At 46.7% G+C, this 13,016-nt stretch overlaps 1 protein-coding gene across 3 annotated transcripts in view; it reads right to left on the bottom strand.

The window, feature by feature from the left end:
* NTNG1 (netrin G1) overlaps window positions 1-9,201 on the bottom strand; it is a 512,747-nt gene extending 503,546 nt beyond the window's left edge. Inside the window, exon 1 of one of the 3 annotated variants that reach the window (XM_029618449.1) lies at window positions 8,149-9,201. The gene's annotated coding sequence lies outside the window, so the exon portion shown is untranslated. The remainder of the gene's footprint in view (window positions 1-8,148) is intronic. The other 2 variants (XM_029618448.1, XM_029618447.1) reach the window with 2 other exon arrangements.
* Window positions 9,202-13,016: the final 3,815 nt, after the last annotated feature.

Here is a 13,016-nt window from a genome sequence, read left to right as displayed (position 1 = left end):
GAGTCTTAGTATCTTGTCAGTTAAGCAATAGGAGGGCTGAGGGGCACCACGTAGGGCATCAATTGGCCTTAATCTGGACCTGGCTGGGAGGTTTATTGAAAACAACCCATCTTTCACTCCCTCAATACCAGAGGCAATAGGAGCGATAAGGACAAAAAAAAGGCAGCTAAAGGAATTATGATCTAATGATGCTGCAAGCCATGGGTTAGCCGGGATGGTACCTGTAGGCTACAACTCCTCGGAAACCAACTAAGCAGATTGGTAGTGCTATGGAGTACTGTCCAGGAAGACTGTGAGGAACCAGGTGGCCAGATATTTGGGCCACAATCTCTCCAGATTTGGCAGCAGTTCTTGGGGTAAAGGTATGGGGGATTGGGTATTGGATTAAGTGCAGGATCTTCGATCCTAGAGTGTTACAGAACCAAACAAAAACTGCCTTGTTGTGATGAAGCAGGGGCCTCACACATGCAGAAGCAGCCTAGACAGGACAGTTAGAGACTACAGAAGGCAGAGGGAGCTGTAAAGGGAGGTCCAGGGGGAACACTGCTTCAAAAGAGAAAAAAAGACATAAACAAGAGTCAACAAGGGGATTGTGAAACCAGAAGGGACAGGAAGCACAGGGAAGCTGGGAAATGTAGGTTGGAGAATTAATTAGCATCAAGGTAGCAGCCATAGAAAGGTGTACTATTACTTATTGGGAGACACATCTGAGGATCAATGTGTATCTTAAGAATGAAAAGACTGCCTTACACACAGACAGAGAGAGGAGAGCCAGGTGGGGAGTCCAGGGGAAAGGATTCACACAGACCCAGATGCAGAGATGCCCATAGCCTATAGTTAGGGATTTTGAATCTGCAGATAGGTACAGTTGGGAGTATATTATATATGTTCCTAGGAAACTGGGCAGGCCTACAGCTGTTGACCAAAGTATTATATTGGGGAAATCTTAGTGTCTCAGGAAAGAAATTGAAAGTTATAAGTGTCACGTGAACACTGATGTCTGGAATAAAGTTGTTTTATTGCAAGTTGCTGGCTGTGAGGAGTGTGTACCAGGAAACTGTCAGTGGGTTGAGCAGGGCGTAGGCAGCAATCTGTGACACTTGGTTAAGAAGCAATATCCTGCAACTGGTCATGCTTCTACAGTTCAAAATTGGCATACATGCTTGGTGAAACAGGAATAACTGGACAGGAATAGAAACACTGGACAGCGACTCTCCCACCCACCCTGTCAGACACATATTGGTGGCAGTGGACAGCACAATTCATGCTCCCCTCCCCCTGGACCCTGCTCATTCACTGGTTCCTATTGACCAAATAGGAGGGGGAGGAGGACAGAGGTCTTGCAGTTCCTCCGATTCATCCTCCCTCCCACCTGCCAGGGCCTGAATGGTGCTCTTTGAACCGTGTGCTTCAAAACATGACACTCAGGCCCCAGCAGGGGTTGAGGGAGGATGCGCTGGAGACACCGCAAGGCTGTTGTCCTCCTCTTCTTCCTGTTTGACCGATAGGAACCAATGCGAGCAGGGGGTCGGGGGGGTGGGAGAAGAGAATGAACCAACCAGTGATCATGGGGGGAAGGAGTTAGTGAACTAGGGGAAGTAGGGGAGGGTGAAATAGGGATGGGGGAGGGAGTGAATCAGGGTGAGTGAGGGGTATGTGAGGGGAACCAGGATAACTGAGATGAGGGGGAGAAGTGAAACGTGGAAGGGAGGATATTGGAATGAGGAAATAGGAGTGTGATTCTATTACCACACTTCTCAATTATGCACTTCCTACACTTCATAGTATTTTCCCATCCTTAGATAGGCTTTTACTAGTTATATATTTTACATACATACATATATATATATATATATATATATATACACACACACACACACACACTGTAATCATGAAATGCAAGAACACTAATGAACCTACCTAAAAAATATGTTGTTTTTATAAAAACCAAGTTTATTTAAACATGCATGAACTTTCTAATACATCTTTAGTAAATGCTAATACATACGTGGTGATGAATTAAAATGCTCCACTGTCTAGAAAGTCTTTTTTGAAACACATGAGAAGAGTTCGTGAATAAGAGGGATTTGAAAAACCCCAAAACTGTCAAGTCTCGGCCTCTTAATATCCCTTTAAAATGGGTCAGATATCCTGCGGCAAATCTTCCATGATATCCAAACGAATCGTCATTGTGAAGAGTGTTTTAGAGTAACAGAGACTTACATGGAGAATCGTATTCTTAGAGTGAGAGTTCCCCACTCCCCGACAAAGGCCTTGGTTTCACTGCTAATGGCTTCTTCAGGGGAGAGAGATTGTTACGTGTTGAGGACTCTTAAAGAATGCGTGCACACAAGTGCATTCAAATCACGTTGTACATGGAACCATTCCCACGCTCAAGGGCTATCAGACTGGAATATAGCTTCACATTCTTAAATAAGATCACAGCCTTCCTTCTCCCTATTTCAATGACGATATACAAAAGTGAGGCGTGTGTGTGTGTGCACATGTATACATACATATACAGATATATATATATATACATACATACATATGCCCATACACACACAAGAGCCTGTAAAAAATATACTAAGGAGAAGCTCTCCTCTCCAGAACCACATTCCCATAGAACTCCTCAGCCCCCAGTCTGCACCGTCATCCCACACTATCCCTCTGATGAGCCCTGCTCATTTACGTCACTGTGCGTGGCACTCCTCAGAGGCAAGGGTGACGATTATTTGCTCCTGCCCCACAGACTTGCTCTCCTCACTGTGCAGACTATACGCCGTGCTGCAGCTGCACACTTAACAGCTAAGCCAGGATCCCAACTGTCTTCTATGTACACACATGCGTATATTTCAAACTTTGGACTCCATTTTCAAATATCTCTCCAACCGCACAAATGGGGTAATGTACTGGTGGACATCCTAGTCCTTTCTAGTTCATTTATTATGATAGATCATTACCACCGTAGTTCGGTGACTGCTCTAGTTTCAGCCTAATTTTTCAAATGTTTGATCACTTGCCATCTTGCATGTCATGCACTGGCAGTCATTTTTCAAAGTCTCTGAGAATCTGGCAAAAAAGAAAAAAGCCTCATACTGCAGTAGGACAAAATCTGCTGGAAAATGGAGGTGGGGGAGGGGAAGAAAAGCTGTACACACACAAACTTCTGCTAAAGGGCACCCTTCCGAACAGGCTGACAGATATACCGTAAACTAGAGAAAAGTCAAGAATATGATGGTCCGACCTGGCTGTTTTATGAACGTCTTCAGTGTCTCTTAAGTGGATAACTCTGTAATGATTCATCATGCATGCAGATTTGTTTAAAAGAAATCTACAGAAAGAGTCTGTATGGACTGTTTCAAGCGCACTGGCTGATTGTGTCAGTAAGCTGTTTTTTTGAAATATAACAATGCATATTGTATACTAGAGAGTACAGCATGTACCAACTATGTGCCTTATCCCCAAACCCCCAGCTCCCACATCATTTTTCAAAGACTGCTCTGCCAGCCCTCGGGAACCCTGAGGTGATCAAATATATTAATATCCTTATTTAAGGACCTCATTTCTCAGATTCTAAAGTTCTAGAAGACAAATAGGTCCCGATAAAAAAAAAAAAAAAGAATTTTAGTAGGTTGTAATTATTTTTATAAGTATCAAAATACTTTGTGAGCTTTTGACACCACGTATGCCCCTGCTTCAGACGTGATGTCATAGCTGAAGACGGGGGCCTGTTTGGTCTCAAAAGCTCACGCACTGCAGAATCTTTTCGTTATTCCTATGCTGATCCAATACAAAGTATCATGACCTACTAAGGGCCTCGCTCAAGAAAGATAATTTTTCCACTGGGTCAGAATGGGCAAAAGTCATTTTTTTAAAAAAAGGTCTGACTATTGCAGCTCAGAACACAATCACTCATCCATTGTAGTTTGAATAAGATCAAGATTTAATGCTAAACATACAGAAACCAAAGGAGGACACTTATGCAACACAAATAAGAGCTACTGCTCATAGAGAGGGTAATTTTAGAACACCGCACATAGCAGCAAAGTCTGCACTTACCTGTTATACGCTGACTTCACCACTAATTTTCAAAAGGATTTTATACACATAAAATTGTTTTTAAATTGCTATGGTAAACTCACTTAGTAAACGCACCCTCTCCTAGCAGAACTTAATTTTTGAATGCAATCCAAAGATCTGCACAGACGTCCTACCACCCACACCCCCCCCTCCCCCAGGAACACCTATTGCAAATGCATGAAAAGTATGGAAGTAATCAGGTTACATGTGTACTTTTACATGCATACCCACAGGGGCTATTCAAAGAGTTACCCACACACACAAAATCAAGTTTTATACTTTCAAAATGGCCCCCAAAGAATATATAGAGGAATCATAATTGTTAGCGGGGGGGGGGGGGGGGGTTATCAGTAAATCATTTCAGGTGGTACATGATACATGTAAGAAATGCCATACTCGGTCAGTCCAAAGATCCATCTATGTAGAAATATGATGGCATGAAAAGCCTATGTAGCCTATCTAGTCTACCCATCCATACCAATTATTCAAATTTACAATCCTACCACTCCCTCAGAGATCCTCTCTATTTCTCCCAGGCTTTCTTGAATTCAGCTACTGTCTTCGTCTCCACCACCGCCGCAGGAAGAAATACAGTTCTTCTGGGTCTACCCCCTTTCACCCTTAATCCCAAACCCCCTTGTTCTAGAGCCTCCTTTCCTTTGAAAGAGGCCTGCCTTCTGTGCAAGGAAACCCAGGAAATATTTCAATGTCTCTTCCCCTCCTGCCTTTAGTCTGTCCCCATATGCTGCAGAATGAAGATCACTGTTTGTTTGGACTGACTGCGACTGGAGCTCCCGACAGTAGCCAATCCAGGTCACAAGTACCCAGCAGGATCCCAAACAATAGACCCAATCCTTCTTGCTCATAACTAGGGATACGCAGTGGCTATCCCATCTACATGGCTAATAAGTTTATGGACTTTTCCTCCAAGAGTTTAAAACCAGCTATGCTAACTGCTTTGACCACATGCTCTGGCAACAAATTCCACAATTTAATTCACTCTGGAGATAAAAATATTTTCTCTAATTTGTTTTAAATATATTAGCTTCAGATTGTCCCTTAGTCCTAGCATTCACATAATAACACAGTCAATGACAGCAGAAAGAGAGAAAATTGGCCCATCCAGGCTGCTCAGTTCCAGTTCTTCCACTTTGGGTAGATGAGCATAAAAATTCCCACACTCAGCCTAACACCCATCAAGTCTTTAACCTCAAATTTCAACCTCTTTCCTAGTACTGTCCTTATCAGTTCCAAGCATGCCCAGAAAATGTTAAAGTATTGGCCTCTAGCACCTCCACTGTTAGACTATTTCAGGCCTTGTCATTTTCCTCTGTGAATCTCACAAGGCCAACACTAAATCCAACACCTAGGCCCCCTTCAATGTCTTACTGCTAAGTTTTCTAATAATCCGCACAGCAACCAAAACTAGCGAGGTCATTGTCCAAAAAATCTGGCCTTCCCATGCAATCCAAGCGAACACTAATCCACCAGGAGTTAACAAAGTCAAGAATTGGGGTATCAGCAAGCCAGGTACAAGCATTAAGACCTCCCTTAAAAAGAGAGATTACCTGGTCAACTCAACTATCCGCCCCCGGCCAACAAGGGTGCCGTGAAACAAGACTAGGCACGTTAGTATATTTTAAGCATTGTTTTTTACATTGCAATTAAAAATACTTATAGGCATAAACAAAATACAGTGATGTAAGAGAACCAAACCCTGACATCAGCTGGCATTTTGGATCTCCGGCATCAGGGGGGGACTTATCTTTTATGCAGAGTCATTTGAAGCAATCACTCTGACTGGATCAGCAGATCTCCATCTTGTTTTAAAAGAGGCTAGTGCATTGGTCTTCACTTTGATCGCCTTTCTGAGATTTGTTTGATACTGTGCCTTCTCTGTGATTAATTCTTTATGCTTACACGATGCATGTTGTCACACACTGAATTCCATTCACATCGTCAAAAACAAAGGCAAAACAAACTTTACTTATGAACTGACTCAAGAAGAATACTTCTATAATTTCCCATCCTTCAAAAAATAAAAATGACATGGTGCATTTACCGATTCTTGAACTAAAAGGCTGACATCATGGCATATAGCTTAAAAGCTGCAAATCCAGGCAGAGTGACTCCTGGATCACCAGTCACAGTGTGACCTTCAGTAAGTCACTCCACCTTCCTGTGCTAAGGGGTGGAGGGGAGGGGGGAGAGGGAGAGGTGAAGAAAAAATGATTTGAGTTAAGGGTTTACTGCCAGTTATCCATCTTTGTAAAAGAGTAAGTAGTCTACAGCGGTTATTGCTCAAATTCAAAAAATGTAAAAATATAAAATTTTGACTGCACGCTCTTCTAGCCAATAGCCCTGGAAACATGTGAATTATCTTGTATAGTTCTGCATGCTGACTTTACCTAAATAACGATTACTATTAGCACCTACAATCTCTAAATTATAAAGATGAAGGTGGGCAATTACTGCTTCCAGATAGTATGGATTCTTGAAGGGATAAAAGCCAGGCCTGTTTTGAAAAAGTGTGCATCAGGCCACTTCTGTTCAAATGATTCTATTTACCCTGCTACATTTTAAGCTGTTTTTTTTTTTTCCTTTCTTGGAGGGAGCCTGAAGGCTGTTTCCATTTGAAAAGCGACTTCTATGCTGATTTACCCAAGTTTATTGCTTTCTTGTCAAGACTCAACTGGCCATCTCTGACAGTATACATGCCCCCAGGGACTGGACATGCATAGTGGAAGGCAGCCTGCTATTAGCGAGTGTAATCATGCTCTGAAACACGAAACTTTAGAAAGGAAAAAGTCACCGTTTGCTTTAATGAGTTTCCACCCTTGCGCTGTATTGCACCTTGCCTTCTGTTAATGACCGTTCATTTGCATTTCCACGTAAACCGCGTGCATTTTAATGACATGAATGAGTGAATCCCTTCTGTCTGCAGGAGTAATCTCGTAGCTCAGGCTGGATGGCAAAGCCCAATTCCTCCATTTTCCAGGCACATACTTAGGCATGACTATAAAACGGCCTCAGATGAGTTGTCCTTTTGCAGCATTTATTGTGTTGCTTTCAATTTCACCTCTGAATTGTCCTTTGTCCGTCCTTGGCCTTTCTGGATCCCTCCCATTATCATGTTGCTTCTATTTAATCAGCAGAAATCTGATGACTATTAATTAGTCATTCTCTTCACTTGGTGAAATCTCCGTTTTGCCAGTTACTGAGTCGTGCCAACTGATGCCCTTAATATTTTTCTACTCTTAGGAAGTTGATTAAAAAAAAAACAAAAACGGTCTATTGTTCAGTACTTATCAGAGGGAAATTGTGTCAGAAAAATGATGAACAAAGCATTGTGCAATGCTTTGCCAGGGATCTGGTCTAAATTCTAGGCAGGGATAATATACAGTTATACGCAAGAGGCCATAAATTGCTAATCTCCAGCTCTCCTAACAAAGGATCTTTTAAAATCCCCGCTAGTAATTTTCCACCTTTTGCACAAGGGCAAGGTACCCGAGTCAAGACAAATAGGACCTTTAACCTAAATAAACAGCAGAGGGCGCAGTATCGGTTACCGTGCAAGTTTCCCCATTAGAAACAATTAATTTGTTTCTTGAGCCCAGTGAGACAGTAAATGTATGTACCCGAGATGCATTTTTTTGTGTTAAATCATCCCTTACACCAGATGAAACTGTGTATACAGGATGCGCATTCATTCATACATAGCTCAACAAAGATATGTCGATGAACTGTGGGCATTAATTCAGAATCTTTCTTTCAGTCTCCCAGCAAAGGTCTAATTATACAGCAAAAGTGATCAAAAACAAAAGTGACTCCAAGGACTGTCAGCAGGTCTGGTCAGCAGCAGCAACACGGCCAAGCCAAGTATCTCAAAACTAAAGTCCTGCACCGCTGAAAACTCATCCCTGAACGATAAAAAATGGCAACACGGCGATGATGAGAAAGTTACATTTCATAACGTACGTCCATCATCAACACAATCTGACAATTTCCTTTCATGTGAAGGGGACACACCATAAAATAACATGTGCAAGGAGAGCCTCGGCTTACCGTGAAGATCGGGGGGGGCTTCTTCTCGTTAAGGACGAGGCGATTGGACAGAGAGGGCGGCGCGGCGGAGCTTTGCACCCTTCATTTCTGCGGGCTGTAGGTAGGAGGCAGTTCAAGTCCCCGGAGATGGAGGTTGCGCTTTTTTTTATTTGGCTTCGTTGCTCTTTCGCTCCTCCGGGCAGCTCAAGGAGTTCAGCGCACAGGCTGCAGGCAGCAAACTTTGAGGCGACGCCGAAGAGTTTAAGGTGAAAGACGGACAGGGGGAAAAAAAGTAAACAGAAACAAGCGGAGCCGCCACCTTCTTTCCAATTTTAGCCTCCAGGGGAATCTCGTCTCAAAGTGGATCAACGCTGGCCATTCCTCCCGTGCGTTTCCCTATCCTTCCAGCCACTGGTCAGTGATTTTGACAGCTCGATCGGCCGGATGATAGGAACTGGGAGGGGAGGAGGGAAGAGGGGGTTCCCCTCCTCCCTTTAATCGCCAGACTTTCCTGCAGGATCCGGGTCCCCCCCTGGTCTCTTTGTTCGCGCGCACTTTTTGGACTTGTCCAGGCTTCTCCTTTCTGACCCAGCCGCTCCTCCGGTGCCAAACTTTTTTCTTTATTTTATATTTCACTCGGGCTGCAGCGCCTCGCCTTCCTCGCCGGCTTCCGAGGCACTGGAAAGGCAGCCGGGGCTGGCGACAGCTTGCATGGCGGAAAGGGGCGCTCAGAAGGCGCGCAAGTGGCCGCGCTGGGCGCCGGGGAGAGGCTCGCGTGCGCTGCCGCCCGGGCTTCCTCCGCGCCTTCCCCCGCTCAGGGCTGAGCCGTCTGGGCACATGGCGGAGGAGGCGCCCGTGGCAGGGTCCGCCGCCGCCGACGGGTCGCAAGCCTCCGGGGGGGGGGGGGAGGGGGCGACCCGGTCCCTGCCGCCGGTTTCGGGGAAAGCGCGGAAACTTGGGGGGCTGAGGGGGGGGAGGACGCGAGAGAGCTGGCGGGGGAGGCAGGTATGTCTCAGTTAAATGCAATCTTCTGCGACTGCCAGCGAGGAGAGGGATTGCTAAACCTTATACTACCTCCGGACTCTGCGCTCCGAGCGGTCCTAAAGCCCGCGGCCGCTCCAGCGGCTCGGCAGCTTGGGATCAGCCCTTTTGTATCGATCGCCCGAGCCTCTGACTCCTGGTAAAGACTAATTATCCCCCCCCTCCCCCACCTTGCTAGCGCCTTGTCTCCTACACGTTCTCGCTCGATTCAGTCCCCGTCCCACTTCCCCCTCCCCACCCCATTTACAGCCCCCTTCTTCCTTCTGAGAAGGAGACCTAGCAGCCAGCACCACTCCTCCTCCTCCAGCCCCCCCTCCCCACCTCGTCAGAAAAAAAAAAGGGGGTCTCACTTTACAAACTGGGCAGCGCAGCAGGGCTCAGCGAGAAGTCGGTGGTGAGCAGCGTCCTGGGGGGTGGGGAAGTTAAGAGATCAGCAAGGGGAAAGCAGAAGTTCAAACCCCTTCACCTAGATTAGAATAAGGAGGGGGAGGCCAGCGATCGTTTGCAGTCCTGAAGATGAATTGCACCCGGCTGCAGGGGAGGCAGGATGCGCGGGGTCGTTTGATACACGCGCGCGCCGATCGATAGGCACGGATCGCTCATCGTTTAAAGCAAGAGGCACCGACCATCGGCGCTAAACGGCGGGGCTTATCGTCCCAAGGACCTGAACTCAGCCCTGACCCCCCCCCCCCCCCCCCCCGGCTCGGCCGGATGCAAGGTTCCGGGGCGTCAGACTGCCGGGGGCTGTGCACGGGGGCCACCCGTGGGACTCCCGTTCTGCCTTTGAAAAGAAAGGGACGACTGCGCAAATAAGTTTCAGCTCCTGGCGTTTCCGATGACAGAGTATTTACTGCACAACCCTGAGCTGATCTGTACGGCGGCATTTCCCCTTCTCGTTAGAAACGCCGTTTTCTTTAAGCATCCATGCAGATAGTTTGCTTTAACTTAGCCCGCCTCAATGATCAGTACTCTGTGCCCCCCCTCCCCCCCCCCCCCAAGACCCCATTGTGGATAAGCACAAGGTAGAAGGAAGTAAGTGAGGGAGTCCCCTCTGGGGGAGGACGCTCCCCACCCCCCACCCCCCCCCCCTCTCACCCCAAGGTGACATCTCTGTCATGGGACTGGCCCCCCCGTGTCCTGTCTGTCCCCTAAGAGACCCTCCCAGGCTGACAGCTCACCCCTGGGCACTCCTCATTTTGATATCCCGCCAGTACCTGGGATCGAGTGAGGAGCCCACACCTCTGCCCTGCACCCGGGACTTGGAGGACCACCCCTCCCCTCCCCCCCCCCCCCCCCCAATCCCAAATTCTCTGCCCGGTGCCTGCAAAGGGCAGCCGGGGGTCGGGCACTCGGCTATTGGGAGATCCGCCGGGGCTTCCCCCCACCCACCCCTATCCAGGAGCCGGGGGGTTACCTGCACCTCCGTCTGGCAGGGCAGCGGCACCCGCACGTCTTCGCCTCTCCGCCGAGCCCCGGCCTGCGGTGGGACGGGAGCGAGGAGATGCTGGAGAGGAGGGGGGGGGGAGGAGAGGGCAAGGGGCAGATGGGACGGAGCTTGGCGAGGGGATGAGCAGGGCACGTGGCGAGGGAAAGGTGAGGGCGAGGGAGAGGCAAGATGGATGGGAGGGAGGGAGGGAGGGAAGGCTCCCATCCGTCAGCAGCTTGGGCAAGGTGAAGCGAGGCCGGGGACGGGATGAGAGCGGCCAGCCTACACTTTCAAAGGACTAGGCGACGTCTTTCGTTCGTTTCGTTTTGTTTTGTTTATACTTTTTTTTTGGGGGGGGGGGGGGGGGGTTCTGAAGTCGAACTAATCCGTTGCATTTTGTGCCTTCTTTCGTTGTGAATGAATGTTAGGAGGAAGTTTGCTGTTTTCCTAGTGGCAGAGAGTCCGGGGCTCACAGCGAGATTGAGTACTGAGAGAGTTGAGCTCCCGGGTTCTTGCAGACTGAGCTCGCTTTTCTTCCTGATCGCAGACTCCAGCGGGAATGAAGAAGGAATCCAAACCCTGTGCCATGATTTGAACCCCTTCTCGTCCACGAGCTCCAAAGACTGGGGGAGGGGGGGGGGGCGCGAGCAGGCTCCTGCCGTGAAGACTCCACGTTGAACGACCATCGGCCTGGCTGGGGCGTTTCGCCCCCCCTGTGAGTGTCCTTGAAATTCACCTAAGCCCATGTAACTTTAGATGCCCGGCTGCCTGGGACTATGAGGTTGCATTGACGCGAAACAAATCACCAGACAGCCGCGGGTCTTACTTTTAATCTGCAATAAACCTTTCCAAAGGGAAAACAGTTGTTTCTAGCCTTCTCGGTGCAATTTCTGCGCACTTTTTGTGGTTTGGTTTGGGGAATCCCTAAGTAACTTCCTTTTGTAGGGAAGGCAGGGAATTAGTCGATAGTCCCTGGAACTATTGTGAAATCTGCTGTTGTTTCTTCTTCTGACCTTCCCCGTAGTTCACTGGCGAGCAGAGAATCAAGATTTTGTGCAAAAGCTGTTTGGAGGCAGAGAGATACCGATGATATTTTGCGCGCTTTGTACACTTGGGCTCTGTGCTTAGCGCTTTGAGGCCGATGGGGTCTCAGTCGTTATAGATTTCTCTGAATGACATGCGGTTCTGCCATAGCTTTTGGGAAAAGTACCACAGCTTAAGATAAAATGCAATCTTCCAACCCTGGATTTGAGTTTGGGAAATTCCGTTTCAGCACTGTCGGATAGCGCCTGAAACTGTGTTGATGAAGATGCCTTATTAAAATATTGTGTACAATCTCACATTAAATATTGTATTTATAGCTTTCATTGCCTTAAGCCTTCTTTATTAAAAAGTTGTTTAGTAAAGAATTTGTGTGCAGATACGATGCAGCACGCACATCCTCCTATTTGTATCTCCTGGGGAAACCTTAGTGTTTAGCAATAGAAATTTGGGCTAAAGAACTGTACACTGATCCTGTTAAAATGGATACATTTACTCCCAATTTGATGTGAGCAATATTACAGACAGTAGGTTTGCCATAACAAAATCAGCTTTAATTCTCACATTACTGTTTTTAGTTTTTCTTAAAAAAACAAAACATGCTGAAGGTCAGAACTGATGATCAGGAGCTGAATGTTCATTTTGGGGATGCTCCTAACTCTGCCACGCGCAGTGTTAACAACCAAGAGGTGTAGGTTAGGTCTCTAATTAACAAGGATGCACATAATTAAAAAGAAAAGTATTTCCTTTCTGCCTTATGCTGTACTGTGTGCCCATATGCAACTTGTTTTCTTGTGGTTTGTTGCCTTTCAGCGCAAGAAAATGAAAAGAAGAATTTTCTAACAATAAAATTGCAAAGCTGCAAAACCTAGAGCTGGTCCTTACCAAGCCCGGCAATTTCCCTGCATGTAACCACTCCCTGCGCTGATCCTGAAGTACACCGCGCTAAAGGGCATGGGATCATTTGCAGCCTCCCTTGCAAACTAGAAGTGACTGTACCACTTTTCTCTGTTTTACAGTACTGCAATAAATGGAGCCTACCTCAGTCTATTGTCCTATGCAAGTTTTGCAATCTTGTTAGGAGGAAGAGCAGATTTCTTATATCAGTAAGAAAAGGCTGCATATTTTTGGGTAGCTGAAGACTACAACATATCCAGGGTATGGGAGTTTTACAACATAAATGGAGAACTATTTTATTTGCTATTGTTGCTGTATGTATATGATTTTATCTACAAGAGATGTGAAATGCTGTTACAGAATTTAAAAAAGCAGAAAAATATTGTGATGTTAAAAAACAATATATATATATAACCCCTGTGTTGGAAAGGCCAGTCCAATACTGAAAGTATTATTGCATGATCGGTGGCATGCATTTACAACT

Source organism: Rhinatrema bivittatum, chromosome 10 (assembly GCF_901001135.1).
Source record: "Rhinatrema bivittatum chromosome 10, aRhiBiv1.1, whole genome shotgun sequence".
Taxonomy (NCBI): domain Eukaryota; kingdom Metazoa; phylum Chordata; class Amphibia; order Gymnophiona; family Rhinatrematidae; genus Rhinatrema; species Rhinatrema bivittatum.
The sequence above is the reverse complement of the archived record's forward strand: the minus strand, read 5'-3'. Positions and strand labels throughout refer to the sequence as shown.